This window comes from Mesocricetus auratus, unplaced genomic scaffold (assembly GCF_017639785.1).
Source record: "Mesocricetus auratus isolate SY011 unplaced genomic scaffold, BCM_Maur_2.0 Super-Scaffold_15014, whole genome shotgun sequence".
Classification (NCBI taxonomy): Eukaryota; Metazoa; Chordata; class Mammalia; order Rodentia; family Cricetidae; genus Mesocricetus; species Mesocricetus auratus.
This window is the reverse complement of record NW_024429186.1, coordinates 45,996,880-46,014,286: the sequence shown is the minus strand read 5'-3', so window position 1 is coordinate 46,014,286 and position 17,407 is coordinate 45,996,880. Positions and strand designations below refer to the sequence as shown.

The following is a 17,407-nucleotide window of genomic DNA, read 5'->3' as shown; positions in this document are numbered from 1 at the left end:
CTCTTTTCCCCTCATTTCCCCCCAGCTCCCTCTCCCCTCCCCCATGCTCCCAGTCTACTCAGGAGATCCTGTCCCATTCCCCTTCTCTGGGTTACCATGAATATCTCTCTTAGGATCCTCCCTGTTTCCCAGACTCTCTGGCGGTGGGATTGTAGGCTGGCACTCCCCTGCTTCATGTCTAAAATCCATATATGAGTGAGTACACACCATGTTTGTAAAAAAAAAAAAAAAAAGGAACGTTTCACACATTTGCGTATCATCCTTGTGCAGGGGCCATGCTAATCCTCTCTGTATCGTTCCAGTTTTAGTGTATCTGCTGCCAAAATGAGCACCTGACTTACATTCTAAAGTTAAGACATCCTTGAAATGTCTGGTTTAATTCAATAGTTATTTCCACAATACAGTATCTCTCAGCAGTGTTCACCCTTCACTCATCAATGTTCAAACACTTCAAACTCTACTAAGTACCATACAGGATACAGATGCCCTGTGTATTTCCACCCTTACACAGCTTACTATTTTTATATTGCTTTACTCTCTCTTTAAAGACTTCACTGTTATTTTAAACTGATAATTTATTTTTCCACGGCTGTCTATACCCAAGTTTTTCTTGCTTCAACACCCAGGCACCCTTTTAAGCATACTATACCTGTTCAGAGGTTTTCTTGTTCTGAACCTGGCTTCCCCCGCCACATCTACAGCATTTCTCTTACGGTGGGAAGCAAACCTTAAACTGCTAGGAGGTGACTAGCACTCCACAGCTCAGCTCATGTCTGAAGGCCCTGGTTTGGAACTGTGTCTATCCACCCCAGCTCTGGGAAATTTCTAGGCTAGTGCTGTGGCAGGCGTTTCTAACTAGACTCCTGTCAGTGGTGTGCAGTGGTGCTCTGCTTTATAGCAAGACCTCTTAAAGGAGCCATGCCTCTGTATGCCACCAGTACCAGGACTGCATGAGAGACTGCTGTTACTGGGAAGCTCTGTCTGGCTCCATTTTGGGAACTTCCCCTCCCCCCCCCCCAGCTTTCTCAGGCCCTATGTGAATATGCACACAAAGGACTGGGCACCAAATTTAGTCACTCTTTCTTGTTGAACTTACTTTTGGGCCACCAGCTCCCAAGTTTATGACTATCCCCATTTGATAGATGAGGAAACATAACTATTGGCATTATAAGTAGCAAGTAACCTGATAGGTTGCTCAGATTCAACTGTTGGGAGACATCCCTGTGCTCCACGGTTGAACTTACATATTGCCTGTCCCATTGATAAGCATGCAGAGCATGGAGATCCCCAAAGTCGGTGGTTTCCAACCTTCCTGATGCAGTTCCTCATGTCGTGTTGACCCCCAACCATAAAATTATTTCATCGCTATTTCATAACTGTAATTTTGCTACTGTTATGAATTGTAATGTAAACATCTGATATGAAGGCTATCGGATATGCTACCCCTGTATGTGTGTGGGGGGTCGTGACCCACAGGTTAAGCACCTCTGCCCTAAGCTTTCCTTCCACCACACCGTCCTCTGGAGCAGAGCTCATGGCTCTTTGCTTCCCACCAGAGAGCAGGGCTACTCACTCTTGATCTTTCCTGGATGGTTCTGTTTTCTGAGATTCCTGTAGCATCTGTTCTAGTGTCTCATTTGCCCTTTCCCCTCCTGCTCTAGCCTGTGGTTCATTTTGCTGGGTCACTGTGTTTCATCCACACAAAGGCGGGCACCAAAGCCCTCTCCCTGTTCTCATGCTTAAGATTATTTGATTTACTCTAAATAACTTGTTTGCTCAACTGAAGTCCAGTGCTGCTCATTTCATTCAAGTATAGCTTCCGTGGATAAATTAATTGAAAGTTGTAGTTCTCACTGCTTCTGGTAAAGTTTTTTTTTTCCTTTACTATGAAAGGACAGTTTTCTTTAGCTATAACACACTGAAGAAACCTCCCTGGAGCTAGAGGAGCCCTTCCTCTGGAGCACCCCTCTAACTGCTCCTATAACACATTCCCTTGCATTCTTGCCATACTTGGAGCCCATAACAAGATGACTGCAAAGTGACTTTGGAATCTTTCCCTCCAAAAAACAGTTGCCACCCACCTGTGTGGGCTGAGCTCTGCTGACTGTGGCAGATGAGGCTGCCAGCCAGGAGACAGGAGTGGACTAGTAGACCCAAGAACAAGGACCTGAAGTCAGAAACTTAAGCAGTGGCTCCTCATGGCCACTGGCATAAAAACTGAGAAATGGCTGGGAGAAAGGGGTGGGAAGAAATGGAGAGGAGAGAAAAAAGAAGCTGTGGGCACAAACCCAAGCTGGGGAGACGAAGCACGAGGAGGCCCACAAACATCTATGTTTCTGCTTCTTCAGAAGGCAGTGGCCCTTCTGCAGGGACAGGAAGACTCCGTTTTGGAACTAAGGGTCACAAGGTACTGGAGCTGTGACACAGGGACTCCTCATGCTCCCAGTTACTCTGGGTAGCACATGTATATTCTTTTAAAAAAAAAATGAAGGTGTTTCTGGAACACCGAGTTGAACTATGAGAGAGCAAGAGAAAGGGAAAGGAAGAGGATATAGGGAGAGTGGGAGAGGGAGAGAGGGAGGGGGAGATAGAGAGGGAGAGGGAGGGGGAGAGGACCCAAGTGAACGAGCTGCTGTTGAGTCCAGGCAACTTACCTCTGACTTGCATATTTTGAAATTTAGACAGTTTTTTTTTAAGTCTGATTGTCTGTAATCTTTGTGTGTGCATACAGATGTGCGTGTTTAATTTTATTTAACTTTTATTAATTTATTTGTATTTAATTTTACAATATAAATTGCATAAAATATAGATTTTATATTACACATTTATATAATATAATATAGTTTGATTGTATTCTTTCCCCTTGGTTGACTCTCATCTTAACATTGCATTGGAAGAGAGTGGGAATCTGTTTTCTAAGCCACATGTTTCCAACATTTACTTTGCTGTATGTCTTCTCACAATGAAGGAAATCCGAGTGAATCATGTAAATCAATTCTGTTTCAGAGTCCTGGCTCACATAGTTGCCAGTTCTTTCTCGATTGCTTTAGGGGAATTCCATGAAGGACCCCTGTAAGTGCAGACAGACAATGGTCACTGTTGACATGTGTGGGGGGAGGCTCTCATGGAGCTCTGGAAAAGGTCTGTTTCACAAGTCAGAGATTCCAGTCTAGAGAAAGTGAGAGTCTCAAAGACTCCAGTTCAGCCCATCCACAGTCACAATATCACCCACTTATTTATGGGCCCTCCCTCACTCTGTTGCACCCAGGAAGTCTTTAGTAGGATGGCTCTGGGTTTCCTCAGTGCGGCTGTGACTCCCACCCTAACCCTGCACAATTAGAGGCCTACAGTAGTCCATCCACATTCCCTCCTCTGCTTTATCTCTTAAACGCCCGTTGGTTTTCAGTTTCCCTGACATATCACACACATTCTTCCTGCCCTTTTTTTTTTTTGCTCCCGGAGGCCCCAGTGTCCCACTACAGGATACCACACTCTCTAGAACTGTCTGGAGACCTATGCCTCTGTAAACTCCCTGTGGTCTGAATTCCAGTAAACAACAAAGGGCATGTATGTACTTGTCAGGCTGCAAAGGTTATGCCCAATGCTTTCTCCTGGTGGGAAGCCCAGTGGGCTGGCCCCGTTTCAACCTCCAGCTTTTCTTCTGTGATAATGATGATCACAGCCATCCCCCTGGCGCCCCTGTGGGCACGCTGAGGCAGCCAGCCTGGGTGCTCTCACATTCCCGTGCCTTTCATTTGAAAAAGGCATGCAGGGACACATAGGCTTGGTCAAGATAATTATAATAGAAGTTTTAATTTAATTAAATAATATCTAATAATCATACAGTTATTTCATTTGCATAGTGTATTGCAGCATGTGAGAGACTTTCACATGCATTGTGCCACTCGGTGCTTCCATGCTAGGCCTGCTTTCGTGAGCACACAGCACTAAAGCGGGGTCTCTCCAGCTTCCCTTAGAGTAAGACAGAAACTGAATACTGAGTAGCTGCTCTTACAGAGGCCATCCCATTATCCTTCCTTAATCTAGTGCTCCTCCAACCCCCCTCTAGGTCTCTTATAGCCTGTTACTTCAGCCAAAATTAGGATTCCTGGTCATGTACTTGTTAATTCCCTTGATGAAGAGATGCTTCGTTACTGATCTGCACAGAGCCTTCTTCAGTCTGGACTTGCAGCTAGCCAGCTTTCAGGTAAGAGCAAAGTGCAGGTGGGCTGGCTTCTCTTCACAGTCTGTACCTCCAACAGAGCCTCGCCCCACCACACACACACACCACACACACACACACACACACACACACACACACACACACACACACACACACACGCAAAGCACTAGTTGATGACGTTTTCTTATTTGGAAAGTAGAAATTGACTATCAAGTATGGTACCATCATAGCAGATATTTTCTTAACTAATATGAGAGGAAGGGAGGGGGGGCACTGAACGGGATTCCTAGAATGGTTTTTCAATGGAATCGAAGAATTACTTCCCTTTCTCTCTAAGTCTTTAATGCATTAAGATAGGTTGCTGCCTGTCAAATAGTGGGATGTGCTGATGGGAGTCTAGACTAGCAATGAGGGACAAAACATATCATTTGAGTAAAATTTCTTTGTATTGGGTATAGAATGCATGCAGAAGGCATGTAGTATATGCACATTGGTTGCATATGTACGTATGCCTGGCTTTCCTGGCTCCATTTATTGACAAGGCTTAAAAACAATGATCAACTCAGTGGTCATGGTATCCCTACTGTCTAGATGTGGTCCTGAAGTGCCATCTCCCCAAAGGAAACCAGAGAAATGTTTTGGTTTGGGGTCTCCTACATTTTCCACCCCAAACCATCATGTCATATGCTAACTAGTGGGAGAAGCTGTTAGGACCCAAAAGTGCACATCAGGAAACACTCAGGAGTCGACTTGAAGAGATGCCATTGACCAAAGAGGGGAAATTCTGAGCTCTGAGAAGAATAATTGTAATTATTTTAATCTCATCAATTAAGCTGAAATAATTTCATAAAGGGACAGCTGGTCCTATATCTGTGATTCATATCTGTGGATTCAATTAGCTGTAGATTTAAAAAAAAAACACCTGCCTTGTTTTATTTCTGGTACTCATGCCCTAACTGATGCAATGGAGCAGCCATCTCCAAGCATCGTTCGTACTGTGACTGTAAGCAAGCTAAGCATTAACTGAAGCATTTCAGAGGATGCATACAGCCTTGCATTTCCTGTAAGAGACTTGAGCATCTGTGAATTTTGGTACCCACGGGGAGTTCCTGGAGTCAGTCCTCTGCAGATGCTAACGAATGGCTGAATGTTAAAAATTGATCTCTTCAGAAGACAAGACAGCCAGCTGACTTGGGGGGAGGGGGAACCAGAACATAAATGGAAAGAATGTGGGGACAACAGACCTTGGCAAGAGACCCACTTCCCCATCAGCCTGGGACCAGGCAGCTGTAAGACAGTGTTTACTAAAAACATGTTTACTAAAAACAATACAATGCCCGGGGCAATAAGTTCCTGAAAAGGGCTTGCCCACGGGAACTGCCCTGACCTCAACCTTTTCCAAAGACTAACCGCCTCTTCTTGACACACCCAAGTCAGTCTCTGGGGTCAGAGCAGAACCAGCCAGGGGTAAGGCAGGGAGCAGAAGCCTTTCTGGAGGGAAGCCTTTCTTGGGAAGTTTTCTTGAGCCTTTTTGGGGCCTGCTTAAAGTTTTCTTTACATCGTTGACTGGACTCTGTGTCATCAATCCCGACACCCCACACACATTCTCGGATACAGGCTAAGCAGCGATTGCAGCAAAGAATAAAATATTTTTTTCTACTTTTGGTATGCGAAAGTCCTGATAAGTAGTGAGAAAGATGAAGAAAAGCTTACTTTTTAATATTTTTATTGAAAAAAGTTTATACACTGTACTGGCTGGTTTTGTGTGACAACTAGACAAAAGCTAGAGTCATCAGAGAGGAAGGAGCCTCAGCTGAGGAAATTCCTCCATGAGATTCAGCTGTAAAGCATTTGCTTATTTAGTGATCAGCGAGGGAGGGCCCAGCTAATGGTGGGTGGTTCCATCCCTGGGCAGATGGTCCTGGGCTCTATAAGAAAGCAGGCTGCGCAAACCAGGGGGAGCAAGCCAGCAAGCAGCTCCTCTCCATGGCCTCTGCATCAGCTCCTGTCTCCAGGTTCCTGTCCTGTGTGAGTTCCTGTCCTGATTTCCTGCAATGGTGAAAAGCAAAGTGTAAGTCTAATAAACCCTGTCCTCCTCAACTTGCTGTTTGCTCATGGTGCTTCAGCGCATCAACAGAAACCCTAACTAAGACATACAGTATATTCTGATCACAGTTTCTCCTCCACTAACCCCTCCCAGAACCTTCCCACCTCCTCACCTACCTAACACTGTGTCCCCCCTCCAGAACACAAACAGGCAACAACAACAAAAACAATTAAAAAAAGAAAAAACAAAAATGCAAATAGAGTCTCATTGGGTATGCTAACCATACTTCAGGGTATGTCCCATGACCAGCAATAGAAGGTCAACACCAAACAAACTCAATGGTACGTTTGGTGACTTTTTGTCTTATATTGCCTTGTTTTGTCATTCCTTTTTGTCTTACTTGTCTTTTGCTTGTATATTTTGACTTCCAATTTTACGCTTTTAAGAAAGAAACAATTTTTGTAAGTGTGTTCCAATAATTAATGAGAAAGAAATGAGAGAACTTACATACACTCCAGTCTGAATGAATACGTCTTGGAATAGAGAGTCAACAGCTGCCATCATGAGAGAAAGAAACAACCAGGCGTTTCATGGCTTGGGATGAGAGGTCAAATTACCACCCAGGATCTTGCCAAGGAACAAACCGGAGACCACCAGCTCTCCAGATCCAGCTCCCATTTGAGGAAATGTGGAAGGCAGAGAACAGGGTGATTTGCAGAGTGTGCAGTAAGCACGGGGCCAGCTGGTACGAGGTCTACAGGTCAAATCCCCGGTAAGCGGTAAGAAAGGGGCAGAACCTGGCCTCACCAGCCGCAGCACCGAGGGTGTGAGAGCAAGAGAACGGCCCCACTTCTTGCTGCATAGGGCAAACTAGTTGGGGCAATGCTGGAGAGCTCACCCTGAGGGGAGGAGCTGGCAGGCGATCAGCCCTGCAGCGAACACTTGCAAGTAAAGGTATATGGACTAAAGGGCACACTCTGTGACTCACTAGGCCACACTACGGCTTCCATGATGAGACTTTTCTTTTGCTGTTTCTTTCTTTCTTTCCTCTTAAATGTTATAGTATTGTGAGGGGTGGAAGAGCAGAGCGTGGATACAAAGGGATGGGGAGACAGATGGGATCAAAATGCGCGATGTAAAAAACACAAAGACTAAATTAAAACGTTTAAAAAATGAAAATAAAAGAAAGAAGAAGAGGGAACCCGTTGAATGTGAGGTAATTAGTGGACAGTCAAAGCTACACACAGATGAGAACTCCAGCGTTAGGGACACACCGTCACGATCCAGCAGCACAAGGAAATGTGAGCGTATTGTACTGAAAGTCAGAATGGTGGTGAGTCTTGCGAGGAAGGGAAGACACTAACCTGGACAGGGCACATGGAGGTATTTTGAGGGTGACTGGGGGTTCTCTTTGTAATACCTCTCTAAGCTGGGCAATCGTGTGGTTTTTCTGAACAGAGTTTTATTTTGCAATGAGAAGGTAACAAGAGGGGAAGAGCTTTGAGTGGCAAGTCTAAGACATACAGTTTTAGGCGTGCCATCAAAGGCTAGATAGTCAGGACACAACATAAGGGACTGGCACAAACTCTGGGGCCACTCTGACACCTGAACCCCAGCTTGGCTATTTGCCAGTTGTGTGACTCTGGGTGAGTGGCTCCGCCTCTCTCTGTCTCAGTTTTCTCATCTGTAAGAGGACTCCTTTGTGGTTCAGAGCTCCCACCCTGACATGGAAACGTCCCAAGCACTGCTTGGCAGACAGTGAGGCGGGTCTCTCCTCGCAGCAGACATGAGGCGGGTCTCAGGTCTCTCCTTGCAGCAGCCAGGTCGGTCCCTTTACTTCTTGCCTTTCTCCCCCGTGAGTCTTCCTCATGAACCTCATGAACCACATCACCACTACCCTAAAACTTCTGGCCAAGAGGTAGAGGGGCAAAGAGTGGAACGCCACCCCCGTTGGCCCTTTTGAACTTGACTAAGATCATGGGAGCTTGCAAGGTGTTGCTCAAGCCTGTACAGTTCACACCTGGGCCCAACTTGCAGCAATTCCAATGTAGAAACCCTGGGGTGGGGTCCAAGAATATCTGTGGCTTTAGAAAGATCACAGACGACAAGGAGGCACAGGCTGCCTTGAGGAACGTCAGATGGTTCTGTGTGACACACACACACACACACACACACACACTTTTTATCTACCACCACTTCACCGCACCGGCTTACTGCCCCAGCAGTCGTTGGCATCTTAACCTCAGAGAAGCAGACATGGAAAGCAAGGAAAGACCAAAGACCAACTGGGCGCATGTTGGCCACAGTAATCGCTAGAGCAGTGGCTCTCAACCTTCCTGATGCTGCGACCCTTTAACTCAGTTCCTCAGGTTGTGGTGACCCCAACCATAACATTATTTTTGTTGCTACCTCATAACTGTAATTTTGCTACTGTTATGACTTGCAATGTAATTATCTGTGTCTTCCTATGGTCTTAGGCGACACCTATGAAAGAGTCAACATCCCCCCTCATGGGGTAGTGACCCACAGGTCCAGAGGGAGGAGGGCTCCAAAGGTGAGGGCTTGATGTTAATTAGCCCAGATACAACTGTAGGGGCAGTGAGTGTGAGGGGACAAAGAAAAGTACTCTTATGCATGCTTTTGTAACATTTCTATATTAAAACAAGTCAGGACCGGGGAGAAGCACGAGCAGCCCTGAGTTCTAGCCCCAGCACTCGTGTTAAAAGCTGGGTCTGAGTTGTAATAAAAGAGTTGAGAGAGAGAGGGAGGGGACTGGGGGGCTGGTGACATATGCTTATATGACATGTGACACTGGATTCCCCAGGAGGATCATGCTAGAGCTTGCTGGCCAGTCAGCCTAGTCTGATCACCCAGCCCCAGACCCCATCAAGAGACTGTCTCAAAATAACAAAGTGTAAGACTCCTGAGGAACAACATCTAGGTTGACCTATGACCTCCATATACGTAGGCACACACATGCATGCATACCTGCATACATAGGAACATATATGATACTGCACACACCAATATATACATAGCCCACCTCTTTTTTTCTTGCATAAAACAAAATAAAGGTTATAGAATGGCTAAATATTCTTGTGCAGAGAAAATTTATCAAATGCTCCTGGGTACGCAACACTGGCCTGAGGAACATTAAAGAATGGTGTCATTCATTCGTTGTTCAACATGGGTTTATGTTGAGAAGCTGTGTTGGGAATTCCGTGCCATCCAGGAGTCTATTTTCTGGAGGGGAGAGACAGTCCATCCACCAATAAATTGGCAAGTTAATCAAAAAATGTTGGAATGTGAAAAAACACCATTGCACTTATTTAATTTGTGCATTGCTAGGGTTCAAATCCAGGGTCCCATCCATGTTACCATGGAGCTCTACCTCTATCCCTGAAAGAGGACTGTTGAACCAGTTCTTGGAGAAGCCAGAGGTTTACTGTTTGGATATATCAGACAGGGATATCTTAGCAGAGGGACCACCCAGTGAAAAGCCACGTGCTTATGGAGTGTCCAATGTCAGGGTGGCCTCAGCAATGTTGAGAAATTGGAGACTGGCATTAAAGAGGAAATAGGGTTTGTCAGGCTTGTAGGTCATTTTGAGACTGGCTTTCACACTAAGACAAGAAGCCATTGGGAGTCCAAAGCTGAGAAAGAATGGGACTTGGGTTACAGGTTCCATCTCTGCAGCTGGAAGCACTGAGAGTGGGACCTTAAGATGGCAAGGTGCATGGCAGCAGACAAGTGGGGAGGTGCTTACGGGAACCCGGGAGAGAGGGCTCACCAGGCCTGGAGCTAAGACCTGGCAGAGGAGGTGGTGTGAAGAGCATCTGTCCTGGAGGAAGCTGAGTGGAATTTTTCTGCCAGGCTTTTCTCTCTCATGAGCTTGTGTGTGTGTGTGTGTGTGTGTGTGTGTGTGTGTGTGTGTGTGTGCGCGCGCGCGCGTGCACGAGTATGCCCACGAGTGTGCATGTTTGAGTATGTGACGCACATACGTGTCCTAATACTTGTGAAGAGCTGAAGAGGATATCTGGAATCTTCCTCCATTGTCCTTCTACCCCATTCTTTGGGATAGGTCTCTCAGTCAAACCCAAAGCTCACTGGTGTATCTAGTCTTGCTAGCCAGGTTGCTCTGGGGATCTTGTGTCTCCCCTTTCCAAGGCTGGAATTCTAGGCAGGCTGCCACACCTACCGGCATTTATGTTGGTTCCGAAGATCCAAATCCTGTTCTTGTTTTAACTGTTGTGCCACATACTCTTCTGCTGGCTTAAAGTAGGATGTGAAAACTAGAGCAGAGGGCTGGAAACATGGCTAAGAGCACTGTTGCTTTTGTAGAGGACCTGGGCTTGGTCCCCAGCACCCACATGGCAGCTCACAACAGTCTGTAACTCCAGTTCCAGGGGATCTGATGCCCTCTTCTGACCTCTGCAGGCATACATGCAGTGCACATACATACATGCAGGAAAACCAGACACACAAAATAAATAAATGTTTAGAAACAGAGCTGGTTTGTTTGTTCCTTCTTGTTTACCCAAGAAACTGAAATAAGAAAGTTGCTTTCAAATGGGAAGGCTGCGGGTGGACTTGCTTTAAGAAAGAATATTAGTCTGTTTGGTATTGCGTGGGGTTGATGCCCAACAGGAGAACATCCAGGAGACACTGGCCCCAGAGTCTGCAGTGGGAGAGGCGCCTGGGCTGCATGGCACGCAGAAGACTTACTGGTGCAGGAGGCAGAAAGACCACAGGGAATCATGAAGGGCCCTAGTGACACAGGGACCAAGTGCTCCAACCCTGCATAAACAGTTGGAGGGTGAGGCCATGGAGGGTCCTGCATGGGTGAGAATGAGGGAAGCACCAGGAAGTGGACTGTCCTCAGGAAGAGTGGAGAAGCACATGTGGGGGGCTCAGGCTTCAAGTTGAAGATCAGAAAAGCAAAGCAGCCGGCCCCTAGCTCTCACCTCTAGCTCAGGCTCTGATCCACACTGAGCTCTTCACTAAGCCTCAGACTGCTGCCTCTCCTCAGTGTGACTGCAGAGAATCCAAAGACTGAATGCCTTCCTCTCCTCAATGCGGCTGGAGAGTGAATGCTCTGAGACCCTGTTCTTGTCTTAAATACCTCTCATGAGTCCTGGGATTTAAGGTGTGTGATCCCAAATGCTGAGATCATCTTTGTGTGAGCTGTTTCTCTTTAGGACTGGATATGTTTCTTGCAGCTCAGTGTGGCCTTGAACTAACAGAGACCTGTCTATCTCTACCTCCCAAATGATGGGATTAAAGCTGTGTACCACCACCACCCAGCTTCTATAGCTTGTGGCTGACTTTGCTGTCTGAATCCTCAGGCCAGCTTTAATAAATCATAAATAATATGTCACCACAGGAGAAACTGGAGACAGAACAAAACAGCAAGTAGTTTCCAGTGAAAAGGATGAGGGGTTTTGTTTATGACTGAGGTATGTGGGGAGCTGAGTCAGCCTTGAGAGAAAGTGTATTGTTGACACAGTCAGGGCCATGTCAAAGATCAGTGCCTCGAACTCATGAGAATAGCAAAGTCTCTCCCCTTTTAAGAACCTCACTTCATACACAAATATGTGTCCATATGACTGTTCTTGGAAGCCAGAGCAGTCTGCCCTGAAAGCCAGCTGCCCATCAGTAGAAACTGCTTGTGCTGTTGGCATTCTTGTGATGAGTAGGCAGTTAGCACAGCTTCCAGCCACCAGGTGAGTCAGAGCCAATTCCCTAAGCCTGGTGCCTTGTTCCTCACAGAGAGACCCTTGAGCCAGCAGCATCGGTGGTCCCTGAAGAGATACTTGGAATGCAGAACCTCAGCTATACTCAGACCTACTGATTCAGTACCAGCCAGTTCTAGCCAGGTCCCCAGGTGATTCTCTGGCACATTCTATCTGAGACATGATGTGATGCATTCCTTTTTCCTGCTAAGAACAAAGCAGGCGTCTCCAAGAAGAAAGAAACGTAAGAGGCCCTGGGAAAGATTACCTTACTCATCAATCCCAAGTTCAATACGCTTTTCTCACTGCCTTCCCCCAAAGCCGCAAGCCTTGGCAGCATATTGGACTCATGTGAACCTCATTAAAAATAAGCCAAACAAAATTCTAGCTTGCATGACTCAAGATATTTCACTGTTTCTTTAGTCGGAAAGAGGTCTGAACAAACTGATTATACATAAAACAAACTAAAACAGCTCTGAATGTTAAATCTGCAAGGGTTGTCATTAAAGTCAGAGAATCAGAACATTCCAGAGTCAGGGAACTGTCTGTGTTGACGGCATACTAGTTACCAGGAGCTTTCAAAAAATAAAAGTACCGATGCTGAGTCCCAACCCCAGACACCCTGGTTTTAGTGCTCTGATTACAGAAAGCCATTTTCAAAGCCCTCTAGCAATTCTAGTAAGGGGTGAGGATGACTGGTAGAAACAAAATGAGGCACATTATCTAATATTCAAATTAAAATGGAATTAATTTTAATATAGCTTTGTTTAATCTACTGTCTTTGAGATATTGTCATTTGAAGATATAATTGAGATAAAGAACTAATGCCCAAACATTTTCCCCCTTGTGTTTTGGAACAGGTATACATTCGTGGTGGAAGTACATCTCATTTCAGATCTGATGCTTTTCAGAACCTGGGAAGCCACATGGGCTAGTGGCTACCATGGTGGACAGCACAGCTTCAAGTAGGGAGAGTTGGGTGGAGGGTCTATGTCACCGGAAAACAAGATGCTTGCCCCACTGACAGTAGAAGACTAAAGCATGATTGTGCTAGGAGATTGGAGGGCAGGGTAGAGGAGTGAGTTATACTTCAGTATTTCCTGTTTGCTTTCAAAGTGTGTTGCGACCTGTGGAGTCTGGGAGGGCCATTGTTGTTCTCTTTATAAGATAAAACTCCATTAAACTAACTCTCTCTCTCTCTCTCTCTCTCTCTCTCTCTCTCTCTCTCTCTCTCTCTGTGTGTGTGTGTGTGTGTGTGTCTGTGTGTGTGTGTGTGCGCGCGCGTGTGTGTTTTAGGAAGCATCTACAGTCCTAAGTTCCTACACTGTTTTTCCAAAGGTCTTTAGTGTCAGATGTCCCGTATTCATTCACTCCTCTACCCTAACCTGGTCTACTATAATTTAACCCCCTCTTTTCCACTAGTATCCTTTAGCCCTTTATATCATAGAATTCTATCTCCCTTCCCTTGAAAACACTCCCCTCTTCCTTACCAATTTCCTGACCTCAGTGGGTATTCCAAATTTTGCACATATCTGAAGATTCAAAGCTAACATCCACAGATGAGACTGACGGCTCTCAGGAGGCGACTGTAAACATCCACAGATGAAAGAGAGCATGTGACATTTGTCTTCCTGTGTCTGGGTTACCTCCTGTGCTGTGTGACAAAACTTTTCCTGGGGAAACTCAACATACACATCTATTTACCTCACATAGGGATCTGACAGCAGACTAAAGTATAGATGCCAAAAGAGTCCAACTTGGTGACCAATGGGTTTTATTGGAATTACTTACAGGAGTACAGGTGAGGAGTTACTTACAGGGGCAGAAATGACTTAAATGCAGCAGCATCACAAAGCCCACCCCAGCATGGCTGACAGCTCACAGAGGCTGGGAAGTGAGTACACTGCACAGCCTTTAGGCAGCTCAACAGGTTGGAGAGTGTCCTTTCCAAGCGACTCTAGTCTACACCTCTTCCAGGCAGCCTTGCTGGTTTCTGCTTCTTCTTAGCAGCTGCTCTGGTCTCAGAGTCTTCCTTGCAGCTTGGCTTTTCTGGGTTTTCTTTGTAGCTTTTATTACTTACTCTGTCAGGGAGGGGCCTAATGAATCTAATCTGTTTCATGGACTTCCTGAAGCTATGGGGGAGCTTCCCTGCAGGACAGAATATTTCAGTCTCAGAGGAAACTGTCACACAACACCATACAACTAAAAATTTCATAATTTGGTTTTCTTAACCGTTTAATAACATTCTGTTGTGCATATGTATCACATTTTTTATCTTCCGTTTATCAGTTGATGACCATCTAGGTTTTTATTTCCTGGCTATTGTGAATAGAGAAACAATGAAATGGATAAGTAGGGTTCTCCACAGTCAAATATAGGTAATATGCCCAAGAGTGGCATAGCTGGATCATGTGGTAGATCTATTTCTCGCCTTTTGAGGAACCTCCACACTGATTCCCATAGTAGCTTCACCAGTTTCCACTCCTACCAGCAGGGAAGAAGTGGTCCTCTTTCCCCACATATATATTTTATTAGGTTATGTCTTTTGGAACTGTTGGTCAGGGAGGTCCCATAGACACTTCAAACATTACAGACTATCATTGATGTTCTTACTTACCTTCCAGAACTTGATAGAAATACCCTATTGCTGAAGACACCACATACTTGAGTTATAGAACTCTGAGAACTGAAACTTGTACTCACTTGAAAGACTCATCCTCTCTGGTTAGCTTTCATAGATCTGGAAGGTGCTAAGCATTCTACCAGAGGAGAAAAGCAACCATCATTCTTATCCCTACATGCTGCATCAATGACCAGCTTGGCAAGACATGTCCACTGGTACAGTAATGACATGAATGTTATGGGAGTAACCAATAACTTTCTGATTGGATTTACAACTTACTCTACAAGATGAAAAATACATCTGACACCATTGTTGGGGTCCAGAACCTGTGGTTAGATAGGTACAAACCTTAAGGGAAAGCCTATTACTACAATTTTGCTAAATGGACCTAGAATTTAGCTGACTACTAATGACTCACTCTTATAGATTGGTCCATTTCTCAACCCTCTTCAGAAAAGCTTTTTGTACTAGATCTACAACTTATCAAGTTGCAGATAACGCAAGACTGCAGAATTCCTAGCCCTCAGTTAGACATTTATATCACAAACCCTCCTTCCAGGTCTCAGGGATCACGTGGAAAAGGAGGTGGAGAGGTTGTGGGAGCCAGGAGTGGTGGATAGCCATAAGGACAGTTTTCTAAACACAGCAGGACAATTGCTCACATGTACTCACAGTGGTTGTGGTAGTATGCCCTAGACCCGAGTAAGCTCTAGCCAGAAAAATCCCAGCCTAGTGTGAGGAAGGTAGACATGAAAACCACTGGCTCAAGAGTTGTTGGTAGATGCTGGGCGAGGAGAATCAGTTTCTTTATGGCCTCTTGTAGATTGACCACACTCCAGCAGAAGGACTCACAGCCAAGGATATTTGAGGAGCACAAATTGAACTTGATGGGTTAAAGAGAGAGGGGGAGGTGAGGCAAAGATTTTTAGGTAGGGAAGGGGTGAGTGGGTGGGAATATGATCAAAATACATTGTGCAACCTTCTCATGGAACTTACAGAAAAACAACAAACAAAAAATGAGCATAGTGAAAGTTAAGGAAGAGGCAGGACTTAGAAAGTTTGTAAACTTTCTTCCAGAAACAAATGTCTTCTCTGGGGTTTAAAGGACATAGGCAATTCTCCTGATGCTATATTAAGACTATAAATGAAGAGCATGCTGGGAACTAATCGGGAGCTTTTGACCTAAGAGAAAGTAATGAAGGCCCTGGCTAGGTTTCCTTTCTTTCTCTCTGGGAATGCACTGATCTGGGATAGCATGCAAGCATCCTTGCAGGGCTTGCTGTCTGCATAGCTGAGCCAGTGCTGGAGTCAGGGAGCCAGGGGTGGATTTGAGAATAAAACCCCATGGCTCGGGGTTGCTGGCCCCATTCCCTGATCCTCTTAGAAAAGCAGCATGGCAGATCTTCTCCCAAGTCAGCCACTGCAAAAAACCAAAAGCTTAGCATTAACACTCCATTGGCTTTTTAGAATCCAATTTTTATCATGACATTCTTCCCCCAAAGAAATTGGAGAAGTCACTTAGCTGCTGGCATGCTGAGTGGAACTGTAACCAGGCCATGCAACCCTTCTGTGCCTGAGGTGAATGTGCAGCGACTCTTGATGGCATGTGCTGGGAACTAGGTTAGACGCATTTCTCAGGCCAAGTGCAGGGTGCTTGCCCGATGCTGGCACCAAGTGCGGAGACTCAGGAGGATCAGCCTGCCCATCTCCACCAGCCCCCAGCCTGTCCAACTGCTCACGCGAGGGCTTCTTTGCACTTATTTCTAACCAGCCAATCCCATCACTACTTCCCAAAGATGACAATGATTTTTAAAAGGAAGCATTGAGGCAGACAAGCTTTATCTTTGGTCAACCTGCTCTATTTCGAGCCCTTTCCTTTGCTGGTAGTATCACTTCTCCATGGAAGGCCCAAGGCATTCTTACTGTAAAAATCCATCTCAGCAGAGGCGAGAACTTACCCATCCCAAGGAGTGACATTTTTACATCAGGGTACAAATGACACATAAAGTACTCTCTCCTAGATGCTTTTGTAATAAAAGAATAAAGCACTACCAGAAAAATGTCAGCCATCAGTGGGTGATGGAGACCTTTTAAAGGCAAGTATTAAATTAGACTTAATGGAAGCCTGAAATAGCTTTTCATAGGCAACAGCAGCCATTAGGACTGAGTACAGAATGAAGTTAGTGAAGTCTGAAGTATGAACCTGCAATTATGATAGTCTATCAGATAGCACTTCAGAGCCCTGGTTCTATGCCCAAACAAGCAGGCTTGATATAATCAGGAAATACTTTATATTTTGTAGGTACTTATTTATTTTGTGTTGAAACAGGGCCTCTCTGTGTAGCTCTGGCTGGTCTGGTTCCCAATATGTAAAAATGACCAGGCTGACCTCGAACTGACCACCTCTGTCTTTCAAGTCCTGGGTTTAAAGGTGTGTGCCGCCATGCCTGGCTAATAATTTTTTCTTTTTAAAAGTCTACTATAATTTTTAAATAGAATATGTTCAAAGATTGTTCATGTGAACATGTTCTGAAACCAGTCAAAGGCTAGGAACAAAAGCAATACTTCATGACTGACCACTCAGCTGTCATCATTTGGGTGCCCACTGCCCAAGTGGAATGACCCTTCTTCCTTTGACTCACAGAGAGAACTTTTAAAAGAGGTTTTCCCCAATTTCAGTAGCTCAACAATTTTCCATTTCCTGAAACTGGAAGAAAATAAAAACACTGTGTACAAGTGCATCCTGGAAGTGTAAAGTGCTCCCCTCCCATGAAAGCAACAGCATGTATGGAAGACGGGACAAGTACGTCTATACTTTTTCA

At 45.3% G+C, this 17,407-nt stretch overlaps 1 non-coding gene across 1 annotated transcript; it reads right to left on the bottom strand.

Moving 5' to 3' along the window:
• Positions 1-225: 225 nt before the first annotated feature.
• LOC121139656 lies at positions 226-332 on the bottom strand. Its single transcript, XR_005876558.1, has one exon. It is a non-coding gene; the product is annotated as a U6 spliceosomal RNA (small nuclear RNA).
• Between the last annotated feature and the right edge of the window lie 17,075 nt (positions 333-17,407).